The sequence below is a fragment of the Poecilia formosa genome, unplaced genomic scaffold, assembly GCF_000485575.1.
Source record: "Poecilia formosa unplaced genomic scaffold, Poecilia_formosa-5.1.2 Scaffold0, whole genome shotgun sequence".
NCBI classification, from domain to species: Eukaryota; Metazoa; Chordata; class Actinopteri; order Cyprinodontiformes; family Poeciliidae; genus Poecilia; species Poecilia formosa.
In genome coordinates, this window is record NW_006799939.1 from 1,529,889 (window position 1) to 1,543,820 (window position 13,932).

Here is a 13,932-nt window from a genome sequence, read left to right on the forward strand (position 1 = left end):
TATCTATCTATCTATCTATCTATCTATCTATATAGATACACACATATATATAAAAAAGAAACTAAATGCAAGGTAGATGAGCACATGTTGAAAGTTACAAAAGACTGTTACATTTGGAGGAATCTGCCATTAATGCAAAATACCATAACTAACAAAGAAGAAAGTAGCCATAATGTATACATTACTTCAGTAAAAACTTTCATCTCATAACTATGTGGCAATTTGTACAGTGAGGAGGAGGAAGTCAGAAACAATCTTCTCTGAGAGGCAGCAGCTCGGAAACTGGATTCAGGTCACTTAAATTTTTCTATAAAGCCAGCTGACAACAAATATCGTCTCAATGCATTATACGAAAAAAAAAAAAAATCTATTCCATCCAATCATGCACTGTTTCAAGGTCAATTATATATTTTCCAATTTGATCCCAGTTATCAAACAATGCACTCAGTTTAAGTTTATTTTTCAAATTGACTAAAAAGTTTTAAGTCTTATGAAACTCAGTGACTTTCAGCATTCACTCCTTCTAGACCAGCATGAAGCATAAGTGGACTGTCGACTCCATTGTGCTGCAACCGAAGACGCAGTATCACACCGTAAAAACTCAGCTGCTATTTTTCTTGTGAAAAAAACAAACAAACAAACTAGCATTTGTTTTACCCTAAAAGGTTCTTTCAAGCTAGTGGCATGCAATGATGAGAGAAGCTGAAATCCTGATTATAGTCAAAGTCAAACACTTTCTCCATCATTTAGCTCAGACATTGAAGAAAATAAAATAACTCAGCGGTGCAGGTAATTATTGTAAGTAAACATACGAGAGGAAATTTACGACAGAACAGTTATTGTTTTTATGAATATGGTCTGTAGATGGAACAAAATGTTTTGCACTGACAGAAGATACAAACACTCTGAGCACAGATTTCCTGTTCCTGCGTAGCTAAATAGGGAAAATGAAGAGTGCTCACTCCTTCCTTTACTGGCTTGCCAATAAGGAGCTACATAAATATACAATATTTTCCTTTAGGAAGATGCTTTTTAACACATCAATCTGCTTTCTTCTGACAGCATGCATTTGCTTTAGACTGCTCCTTATGACATGGAGCTCTCAGTACTGCAAGGCAGATTTCATCTCAGTAAGACCTGATTTAAAGGGGTTTTAGTTGGTTTATGTCCAAAAAAGGCACGGTCAAATTATTAATTGGTGCTGAAACATAGTGGAAAGTCAGGATGTTATATTTGTTGGCATATTGATGAAGATTTGTACATTTTGGGTTTTATGTTGCAATTAATAAGTAATTGTAAGTCTTTGTACAGGATGCATGTTTTGTCCTTGTAAATCATTTTTGCAATACAAGAATCTTTCTCGGGATTTCAAATATTTTAATGAAAAAATTTCAGTGCTTGAGGCAGATTTTCTCAACGAGTGGAAACAGACGCAAAATCAGTTTTCTCAAGGTTTTGAAGACACAAGATAGAGGCATTTTAATTTACACAGAAACAACTTTCTTGTGCTGTTAAAATGCTTGTTCAGAAATGTGTACATGCTTACAGGCAACGGTTAGTCTGTGCTAAAGTTGCAGTTTAGGGCTTTTAAAGACCTGCATGTACAGCACTGTAATTTAAGCTACAGTGTATATTGGAAAAATATTGTCTTCCCAGAGAAGCCACATGAAATGCACATGTTCAAGTTACTGTCAGTGATGAACAAAAAAATAAAAAAACATATCCCTGTTTCCAGTATTGCCCATCACATATTTATTTTTGTATCATTATTCCCAGTCCTACTAAAGTACTTTTGTATCTACAAGTTTCAAACTCAGGGCAGCAGAATGTGAATCCCTTCTCACTTGACCTTTAGCAGGGGTCAGCAACCTTTACAAGCCAAACAGCTATTTTTTTCCCCCCACTCCTACGAAATACAATTTTTATGGAGTCACAACACATATATTATCCTCTGGACAAACAGATAAATCAAGTCTTAGATATATCTATTATTCATTTTTCATGGCTGATTTTATGTCTTATATTTTTAGAAAAAAAAAAAAATGTTCTGACTTATTTACATAAAGAAAATGAAAGTATTTCTATGACCTGAATGGTCCATGTGAAAAAAGCTAACTCAACAGTACTAAGCCCAGATATCCACTGCAAAAAGTACAGTGGACCAGTATGACAGTATAAGTTGTAAGGGGAAATACTGGACTGTGGAATGAGTGAGATGAAGTCGAAATTAAAGATAGCAGCAGCTGTTCAGTCTGTTGGCGCGCACAGGACAGTTACACCTTATCATCCTCCAGTGTCCATTTAATCTGAGCAACATGTCGATAGGCAGATCTTGATGAAGATAGTAAGATGCATAGGATGCTGCACAAGACTGTATTTAAAGCACTGAGTGCATTTGGACAACAAACCTTGGCAAATTTCCTTACATGATGTCAACAGGAAATGTGATCTTCTGTCACAGGGGCTCATGGATTGTGTGCACATTGCAGAACTATGATTTAAAAAGGCTCAGATGTGAATAAAGTTCTGTTGAGTTCATGCAACATTCGGAGCAGTAGAAAAATGAAGACTTGAATCATTTTTGATGGATTGTCCTGGAAATACCTGTATGAAAGCAATATGATGAAACACCCTTCAACTTAGACCACAAACAGCAGGTGTGGTGTATGTACTCCGTAGTACATTTGAGATTACATTTGGGAACAACATATCTCTTAATTAACCCCGATCAAATATGTTGAAGCACTATTGAGACCTTGTGGCAAAAGTAAAAATAACATTTGCACAGTGGAGCATTTTTGAAAATGATTATTTCACATACAGACTCTAAAGTGATTCTTAAATGAAGTTACTGGTCCGGCAATTGCATTACTTTGCCGGACTTCATGCTGAAATTCAATTGTCATAAATGCAGCCAGATATATGCTCCTGTTAGCTTTCATTTATACAACAGATTTTCTTTTGCACTAAAATAATACTGGATAAGTATGCACATCAGTGCAGTCTGTCTGTTTTTTTTTTGTTTGTTTTTTTTTCTTGCTGTGTCGAAAGTAATTGTAAATGCACGCAAGCTCAGTAGCTACTCAACAATTAAATTAACACTGGTTGCACCAGCTTTTGACTTTGTGCGTTCAGTGACTGAGGATATAATTAAGATGTGAGCATCAGTAATGACACTGCCGTTATTGACAACTCAGTGAGCTGTGTCCCTCTGTGCCCACAGCAAACCCAATGACCTGTGCCAGTACAAGATGTAATGAGAGCCGAACCATCGAGCAGTGATCTCTCATTTTCTTGTAGTGCAGTCAGAATTGATGGGAGCTTAATGACCTGTAATATCACCTTGCAAACTCAAGAGTAAATCTCGTTATTCTGCTGATGAGATGGAGGAATTTCAACTAGGGGTGAAGTCTGCTGCTTAAAACGAATCTGCAGCGATGATCCATATAGTACATGTCTAAGAAAACATACTCGGAGATCATAAATGGGGCAGATTTTGTGAGGACAGATATAGGAAGGAGGAGAAAAGACAGGGAGCTGAGGAAGGATCTCAAGACAGGATAAAAAAGGAGAGCGAGATGCAGAAAGAGAGGACACAACACACTCAGAGGGATAAACAAGCCTTCACTCATCAAATTATAGATCTCAGGCTTGGGTGGAGCTCAACCCGTAAAATGTAGGCTGTGCTGTTCTTCCTGAGGCTTTAACCTTACGGTTAGATCCAGGGGCAGCCTAATTGGCAGTTGGTCAGAGTTAAAGATCATAAGCTTTGACTGGCATTGCCTTCACTGCTGAATCTCATAGGCTCACTCGCACTGTTAACTCTCACTTACTGAACTCAGCAAAATGAAACCGCTAAATTGAGTTATTTTGACATCCGAGTAAGGTCCCGGACATTCTGTTGGCCGCTGTTAAAATTATTTGGATCAAACTTTGACTTTATTATCGCATATTCATTCAACCGACAGAGATGAATGTCATCATGTTTTCTCTTTCCAGATGTTGAGAGGACTAGGCTACAACATATTTTCAAAAAAGGAATCTGTAAAAATGAATCATGCAGACTGCAAGCTGTGGCCATGACGAGTGGCAGAGCGGTGGTCTGTCGGAATGTGCAACTGGGAATTTACTTATTGTGACAAAATGCATTTGTTTCTTCGTAATACCTGTAAGATTGATGTGGAAAAGTTTTCTTGATTTGTTATTTCATGACCATCTTTGTGAAGATATGTTTTAAAACATTTTAAAAGATCTTAACTATATGAATTCGTTGATATTTTTCAGGTACTTAGTGCCATTTTATCACACAGTCAAATAACTGTCACAGTCGGTTGTTATGAAAATGCTGTACATTTGAAAAACAACCTGAAAGAAGTTTGACTTTGTATCAAAGCCATTTCTGATGCCTTGAAATTGGCTTCTGTTTCTTTAAGAACCCCTTACATTTTCCTACACGCCCCCTTCAGCAACTCATCACAACAGTTCTTCTTCATGCCATGCAGTGATGTTGTGTACAACCACCATGTGTTTGCTAATTGCTGCAGTTGCTAGTTTAGAGGAGCCCCAACCCTTCTGTTTTCTATTTTTTCTTGTCTTTTACAGCAAGGACTAATCAATGATAGTGGGAAGAGGGATGGATATAAATGCAAGGCTGACTTGGGGGAAAAAAGAAATTATCAGAGAATACAAAAGCCTGAGAACGGAGTGTCAGTTTTCATTAGACATATATTTGTGGATAACCTGAAATTGATTATCAGGATGGCCAAGATGTTGGTTATGTATTTGCAGGATGCTAACTTCACACACATACGCATGATGTGGACACATGCACAGGGGTATAAATCACTGTATCCCACACATGACGCCTAAGGTCTGGGACACACAAGAAAAAGAAAGGTGATGGATGAGTGGAGGGAGAAGTATTGCAGATCATAAAAAAGATGGTGGGCTGCTCTGTGTGTCTCCTGCAAACCCACCAACTGATAAAAGAGTAGTCCCCATCGGTAAACAACAGACTCCCACTCATACAATACCCTCTCCCCTTCCCATTCTTCCCACTTCTTTTCAACATAGCTGACGTCTGTCTTTGGCTTATGGTCAAAATTCCAACAATGGTCTTTGTTTGTCACATCAGATCTTTTGCCACAACATTTATTTGTGATATTAAAGTCGGAGTATGTAACTTTTATTACAACGTGTTTTTGACATTTTATAAAAACGTAATCCTCTTCTCCCATGTGTCCCTGTTGCCCTCTTCAAAAATGCGCCGCTTCAAAACAAACAACCAATGAGATTCAGGAGGAGGGTCTTAACGCAGTCAATCATTCCAACGTACGTGCTGCTCGATGTACAAATGGCGGAGAAACGACTTACTGTTTCAGTTTATCGGCCAGCATCGGAGGACATGCTATCTAGCCCTAAGTGTTCACAGCAGACTCTGCTGATGGGAAGAAGCTGTAGAGCAGCAGAGAGCCTCTCCCCATCTCGGTCAGAATGCACACCTTCTGACCTAGCTGTGTATTTTTGTAGTTAGTAGTGGGAGAAGGCAGAGGAGCTTTTTTGTTTTCCTCCAGATTATCTGTCTCATATTATACTGTCATGATGACACAGTGATGATTTTAGTGCATATATATATAAATTACATATCCCAGTCTTAAATGCTTAAAAGTGTTTTTTTTTTTTGTTTTTTTTACATTTTAATGTGTAAAGCTAAAAGAATTTGCTCCAGTTAATGAAACGGGGAAACGGCCATTGTTGCTTCAGAACATATATTACTTATAGGTATTCATTTAAAAAATATGACTTCTCCCTCGTCGATCTGTCTGCTCTGTACTTACAGACCTATAACTGATGCCCCTCCCCTGTCACTCTCTTCCCCTTTAGCTCAAACCAGGAAAACATCTGGATTTGAGATCTGAAGTCACAAACCTCCCACAATGCTTTGTGGCTCTTTTTTTTTCTTTTTCTTTTCAAGAATAGACCTTTGAAAAAGGAGCCAAAAAGTCATGAGGGCATGCACTCCTTGAATCACAGAGTTCTTAAAAAGCTTCTAAAAAAGGAAAGATTATGTGCCGCACAAACTATGTTACATTTTTCCTCCCGTTTTGCTAAAATGTGTTTCTGCGCTCCTCTTCGACTGAAGAATGAGAAATGTGTTTTTATCTGTTCTGCCACAATTTTGTGAAATGTATTTTCCACACAGACAGACAGACACACACACACACACGCACACACACACACACACACACACACACACACACACACACACACAGTCATTTTGTATTTTCACAGTCACAACTAGTTGGTTGAGGAATGAATGGATGCAGGCAGAAACCTAAGTTTAAACTTCAGCTACGGAGCGGAAAACTCCAGAATTCAAAAACTAATCATGAGCTATGCAGCAGAACCAGTAAGCCAGGAAGATCAGATAAAAAAAAAACAACCCAGAACTTGTCTACTCTGCTCTGAATATTTTCTGACATCAATATATTTTTATCTTCATTTTGTTTTTGTTTTTTTAAATCTCTTGGATTGCAATCAAAACATGGCAATACCAGTGCAAGTAGTGATAAGATCAACATCAGAATTCAAAGACGGGTCCAGAACATGGCCAACGCATAGTTAGGCTAAACAAGTGTAACTCATCTCCTCTCATTGTTTAGTCTGTCCTCTCAGTCATTAACTTCCTTACCGCACATCTGAAGTTTGATGAAAACAAAGCCAAAACAAATCAAGAGGGATGAATAAAAAAGAGATAAAACTGCTCCATTGTTATTGTGCTTGTATAATTGTTTCTAATCGTCTCAGGCGATTAGAAACAGGAATACAAAGATGTTTCATACAAAGTAATACAAAGATGTTTCAAAACTTCATGCAAAAACATTGACACCGAGATATTTTTAAGTTACTCTTGCTGAATGTTTCCCTTTCTGGAAGATTAGCCACAATTTGACATTGACACATAGAACTTATTAGTCTGCATTTCACATAAACATACTATAGTTTTTGAGGCTCCTACTTGTTTTCCCACACTTTTCCACACCATAGTATACATAGTTATCTGCCCATTTTGTGTGTATTTCAAAGCACATCTACGTGGAAATAAGGGGGGAGGTAAAAATCAAAGAAAAAAAAGAGGATGGATGGATTTACACAATGACATTGAATAAAATATATGAATAAATACATTTATTCATATATTCTATTCCCTACCTTTCCAGCTATGCAGAGATTCCTGTAATTTTTTACACACATCAATATCTTCTGCTATGCTTCTAACACTTCTCCCTGTAGTGACTTTATATGTTTAAAACAAAGAGCGGCATAATGTGGAGTTTGCTTTGGTGAAATTAAACCCCCGCTTTTGCGGTGTGAGTTTGCATGCATGTGTGAGACTGCTTGTCTTCTGTCAACAGCTGTGTCAAGCCTGTCCAACAGGACCTGTGCAGTCTCGCTCTCGCAAACAGACTCTTGCTGCATCGGTCCCACTGGCTTTTTGAAGACGGAGCGAGGCTCTAATTCGTGTCACGTAAAAGCAGAGCTCTTTTGACTCGGCCTTGGCCCTTCAGCCTTCGGATAAAATAGGCCAAGGATCAGGCTTAACATCCCATCTTACTGTCAATGCTTCTAGGAGAGCGTTTCAATTTACCTCTGGCAAATCGGTTGCTGCTCCACAGGATCTTTAGCAACTTTTGCCCATCTGGGTCATTATTTATTGATTCTGTTTTATAGAGTATTCATCTACAGGCAAAGTTTGCAAGCCGTAAAATGTTAAGTGTCTCCATGTGACATTTTGATGCCACTTCTCTGTAGTAAAAAAAATAATAATTTTATTGTATGAACATTTTCTTCTAGTTATGAAATATTGATTTCTTCATGGGAACATTTGGTTCTGAGCCTGAACCTGTAAAGTTCTCTTTTGTCTCCTTTTTTTTTCACTTCAATTTGAAATTGATGCCAGATAATGCTCGATGCTTTTTAATGCTTAATTAGTTTCTGAGAATTCAAAACTTCAGTATGGATCACAGCTATGACTTCACTGCCCTTCCTTCTGGCCCGTGTTTTTTTTTCTTTTCTTTTCTTTTTTACCTCTCAGCCCATTCGGATCCCTCTGCCCTCTGTCTTTTCGCTGATAAGGCCTTGAGCGCTTTATCAGGACCTTTTCCTGGACCAAACACTTCATCTGCTCCGCGAAGAACGAGGCATACAGTGTGTAAGCAGGTGCTTACTGTAATCCTCGCTAGGCGACAGCATATGCCAGGCTGTTCTTTTCAGAAAGGCAGCCAGGAGAAGTCAGAGTGGAGAACTAAGCTGGCTGTGTCCCTCTTTCCCCTCCTCCATGTTATCTTGTGCCACGATAGTGCCATGTTGTTGAGTGACCCAGAAAGCAGTTCTTCTTCTGTTCAATGCATGATGCATGGTAGTGAAAGTAAGCATTTGGGCGAAGGATTTATTTGGAGCGAGACTCAAATAGTGTGAGGGGCTCTTTTCACATCAAGGCATCAAAGTTTTCATTAATGTAAGTTTTATAGTGCTTAAACCCCTGTGCTGCAGTGTGAGTGCACAAGCATCTGTGTGCAACATGCAAGATGGTGTTTCATCTTAGTTAGGGGACAAACCAGATATCTGGATCAAAGGGTTGTTGGTACTGTAAGCACCCTGTAATTCCACCACTTCAACAGGCTTTGCTGCATCTCCAGTTGGTTGCAGCCTTCTTCAATCTGTTTGTGCCTCCTTGAACTCATCATGCATCTCTCTGTGTGTGTGTGTGTGTGTGTGTTTTTTAGACTGCTCTCTTCCAAAATGTGAATCCAAACTGGATGGCCCTGGTCAAACCTCAGGTAGGCCAAACTCCTAACGGTGCGACAGTCATTCACATTGTTTCTAAAGTATCCCAACACATTTATTTATTTATTTATTTATATTTTATAGTGCTCTGTATAGATTTTTGGAGGGGATTTTATAGTTTTGGTGTATAACCTTGAGTTTGGATGTTTTTCAAGTCAGTGAAATTACTCTGTGTTTTTGTGTTTCATGATGTAAAGCACTTTGAAATGCCTTGCTGCTGAAATGTGCTACAAATAAAATTTTATTTGATTTGATATTAGTCTTCCGAGTTAACAATTTAATAATGTAGGAGCCATTTTTTAGCCATCTGACTGGCTTTGTAGTCCAACAGATGTGGGAGGGGCAGCACTGCACTCCTGTTGTAAAGTAAAAAAATCTTAAGGGAAAGCTCAGGTTATTTACAGGTTCATTAACGTTATTTCCAGTAATAGATCCCTTACCTCCAGTAGACAGATGTCATATTATTGGAACGTACTATGTTACTTCACTAAAGTTACACTGGCGAACTCTGCTGGTTCTGTCCAGCCGCCTGAGCAGCTGATCCACGGAAAAAGCCGATATTTAGTCCACCAGGATAAATATATCATCTTTGATATATTTGAGTTTGAGTCTGTCAAACGACAGGGAAATTGGGTTAAATTTGTGGGTTGAAACCCACAAATTAAATATTTTCAGTTTGAAGTGTTTTGAATTGCTAAAACAGGCTAAAACAAGAGTGAGTTCATCTGACTAGCTATTACCCTTTCACTATTTATTTACTTTTCTATCAGTCTGAGAGAATCCTGACAGAAGCTTTTTGTTATTAAGGATGATAATTGTTAAAAAACAGTAAAAAAAAAAAAAAAAAAAGTGTATTCTTTGACTCCGATTTCCATTGAAATGTTTCTTATTAATGATGGTTAGCTTCACTGAATCTCACTTTTAAACTCTGGACTATCCAATTGGATAAATATAAATGCTATGAGAGAAAGTTTTGGAAACTGAAATATTTGCCAACCTCACTAACAAATACCAGCCCATGCACTGTGAGGAAGAATTATTCGTCGTTGTTAAAACATACAAAAAATGAATTTCATTTTAAATAAAATCTTGTGTTTTCTCAAAGCTTCCCTGAATTAAATCCCATCAGATTGAATCTCTTCCATGCACAAGCAACTCTGACCTTGTGTGTTGACATCTCCTAATGCCTCCCGGCCACTAAGACTATAAATACACAAAGTCATTCTCTCCTGGCTTTCTTGCTCATGGTCATAAAAATGCCAGTTAAGTGCCCTGAATCTGGATATGCACGAAGATTATCTCAAATAAAGGGAACAAAGTATAGTTTTCCTTTTTTTTTTTTTTTTTTCCCCAGTGTAATCTCCTTTGGACTTAAGTATATAAGGACGCTTTGGATATCTTCCATAATAAGTTTAATTTATGTTTTTACTAATCCACGCTTGGCCGACTGGCATACAGAGGCATTTTGTTTGCATTGCCATAGTGGGAGGAAACGGGGACAGTTTCTCTCCAGATTCATGTCATGATAGATTTGCAGTTTTGGACCACGGCAGAAGAGCTTCATCATAAGCCGAGCATGTCTGATGTCGCTCTGAGTCTGACATGCTAGACTCTGTTTGACCTGATGGTTTTTTTCCAACTAGGCCATGCACGGATGAAAAGAAGATTGGTTCTTATCGACAGCTTGGCCCATTATTCCCAGTTGCCAGATCGTGAATGGAAGCTAATGTGAAATGATTGAGACATGCCAGGGGAATCCCATGCCCAGACCTTTAGCCACCACCTCTTGAATTTCTCCCCTAATGCTGAACAAATGGCACAGTACAGAGCAGCACTGGTGTCTCTGTACATTTCTGCTGAAATGAGGTAGAAATTCACAAGCTGCTAACTGCTCACTGGAGTTAATCAGGCTGTGCTGCTTATTTATGACTTTTTGTTCCTGTTTCCTTTTCAATTACTGCAAACACAATTAAGTTGCTGTCGAATGAAGCGTCAATTTAACAAACTGCCTCAAGCATCTCGGCTTTCAGCGACAGGAAATTAACGGTGTATTCTCGGAACACTGGATTCTTACATCTATTTCATCTGTTTTGCTTGAAAACTGATTAGCGGCACGTTCTGAATGAAGAACTGTCTATTTATTTATTAATTATTTTATTTGTCTAGTAGTTGGTGAACGAACGGCAGCTACGTCTGCCTGAAGTTGTGATTGATTTCTTTGTTGTTGCTCATGTTTCCTTTTAAAAGTCTTGACGTAATGTCAACTGCTTACTTCTTGTTCTTTAATTGATTAGTCAACTAGGTTAAAGATGAGTCTGTCTTCTCATGGGAATAATTTGCTGACAGCTTGATGAGTTTTTGCTTTCTTGCAGTTTTGATATTTCTCGATTATTACAATTTGTGATTTGTCCTGCGAAAAGGAAGTCTCCAGCGTAAAGCAAAGCTGTGATAGAGAGTAGTTAAGAGTATATTCTGTGCCACGTATGCTCTCATGGTTGACTCAGAGTGACTCAACATTTTCACATTTCGCCACGTTAAACCATATACCGGCTTGTTTCTATTTGAACTTTATGCAGCACGCCATCGGTTGTGTGAAACTATGAAGTAGAGAGAAAATTATATATAAATGTTAAAAATTCTTGCAAAATAATATTTAAAACGTGTAAAATGCATTTGTACTCTCAGTCTCTGTTACTTTGACACCCTTGGCTAAAATGTGTTAATAATGAGGCCACATTATTGAAATGCATAAAGCCAATGTGTGTGGAATGTAACATCCATATAAATACTCTATGAAAGAGTTTTGTTGGTGAACATAAGTGAAGAAACAACATGAAAAAGATCAAAGGCAGGTCAGAGATAACATACCATGAAACTTAGTGGGGACAGGTAATGAGAGGATGCTTTTTTTTTTTTTTTTTTTAGCTGGGAGATATAGAATGGTTAAAGTTGATAAAAGATGGATGGAGCTAAACACAGGGCAATCTGAGAAGAAATCCTGCAGAAGACTTGAAACAAGGGGATATGTTTACCTTCCAGTAGGACACACACCCCTTAATTTTATCCCAGTTAAAGTCTGGACCTAGAGCAAATTGAGAATATGTGCTGCAAGACTTACAAATTGATGTTCACAGCTGTTTAACTACACTGCAAAGAAGATTTGGGACATTTTTTTTCCTTCTGTACATTTGTAAAACTAATAAGAGATGTAGCCCAAAAGATTTGCAATTGTAATCACAGCATGAGGGTTTGTAGTAAAAATTGTTGACTCAGAGGGGCTGATGCCATACTTTTTTAGATAAAAAAAAAAAAGATTATTTTTTTTCATTTTTTGCTTTTGCTTCCATTTCAATTACCCACTGCTTTGTGTTGGCGCATTGCATCAAATACAAGGAAAAAACACAAAAGTTTATGGTTTGACAAAATGTAAAAAAAAGAAAAAGAGATACAAATACTTTTTCAGGATGTCGGTCACTTTCCACCATTTGTATTTTTGTACATGACAGGAGATTATTCTAAAAACATGCATGCATACATGTTTCTTCGTTGAGGACGCTTGTCCACAAAATCGCAAAGAGTCCCTTGCATGCACTCTTAGCTTGCATATGGGCTTCCAGACCAAGCGTGCTCAGAGTAAACAGTTGGACTGTCCCCCAGTTATGCTCTGGATCTCAATCCAAGATAATCTGCCACAGTAGCCAACTGGCTGTTCAGTCAGGATCATTCTGATCTCCTGTTGTACTAAAGGGATATAAGCATGCTTGGTATGGTGAATTAAATGGGAATTTGCCTCGCCAGCTGAAAGTGAAGATAACTTTTTCAGCACAGAGGGGGGAGATTGAGTGGTCTCCTCCTCTGCACTGCTTTCCTCTCGTCTCCGCCATATGTTTCTGTTCAGTTTAATTCAGCAGTGAGCTCAGTCTCTCATCCCTGCCCACACTGAGCTCACTGTGTGGTTCCTATTGAACTGGGCTTTGAATGCTAACCATGTGCACCGCGGGTAGACAAGCAGCCAGGCATGCTCCCTCAGTCTGTCTCTCTCTTTTACTCTTTCTCTCCCTGACACACACAAACAAACACAGACACGCGCGCGCGTGCGTGCACACACGGTGCTCTAAGCAGCGGAAGAAGTGGTTTCCTCTGAGTTCATTGGATTTCTGTTTTTTGAAATCGTCCCCCTGCAGAGGCCTGGATGGTGAAGATGAGGCTTGATGGTGTGTGTGTGTGTATGTGTTTGCGGAAGCTGTTTATTGTGAATTAAGTTAGTTCACTTTTCAAGTTCATGTCTTTTATTTTGATGTGTTCTGTTTCTTCTTATCCCAGTAAGTGGTAAACACGTAAAACTACTGTAATACAGACATATCAGGCTGTTTCTGGCTGATAGGAATTTACAATTTTCTTCAAAATCTAACTTGCACATTCTGAACTTAAAAGTGTTCGAGAAAAAGTCAGATTTGTGATCACTACTAATTTACCATGAAGGATATTTGGCTCTTGTTAGTTGTGTTTATTTGTGGGTTTTAGCAGTTGTTTATGTAAAGGCCTTTCCCAGGACTGACACTGAAAAGTAGTCATGGCTATAAGTTCTATAGTATGTATACTTGTCCCTGTGAAATCAACTTAAAAAGTAAATACGATGCCACTTGATGCACTGTCTGTCACAAATCAGAGCTAGTCAATGATACATAAGTGTTTTGCAAGTGAAATTTCCACCTTTGTTAAAAAAGAACCGACAGAACAAATAATCTGAACACAATAAAATTCTTCATAGGTTATATTTAAAGTCCTAACACCCAAACTGAAGATGTTGTATTTTAATGTAATGGTCAAATCCTCAATTTTATTAAGACAAATACAAATTGTTTGGTTGAACTTTATTTGAACTTGCTTGTAGAAAAAAAAAAAAATAAAAATAGCGTTGCTGTCATCTAACTTGCAAGGAAGCGTGAAGGATATACAAGCAGTGTCCATCCTAGTATTGTCCACAGAGGGCTGTTTACACACATCTGCCTTTAAGCACCTGTGTGAGCTCCTATGAATGTTGTTTACACTACAGAGGATCCTGACTTTGTGTGCTTTTTTTGC

At 38.2% G+C, this 13,932-nt stretch overlaps 1 protein-coding gene across 2 annotated transcripts in view; it reads left to right on the plus strand.

Moving 5' to 3' along the window:
* Nucleotides 1-8,761: 8,761 nt before the first annotated feature.
* triob (trio Rho guanine nucleotide exchange factor b) overlaps nucleotides 8,762-13,932 on the plus strand; it is a 94,254-nt gene continuing 89,083 nt past the window's right edge. For both annotated transcript variants that reach the window (XM_016668732.1, XM_016668632.1), the window contains exon 1: nucleotides 8,762-8,840. The gene's annotated coding sequence lies outside the window, so the exon portion shown is untranslated. The remainder of the gene's footprint in view (nucleotides 8,841-13,932) is intronic.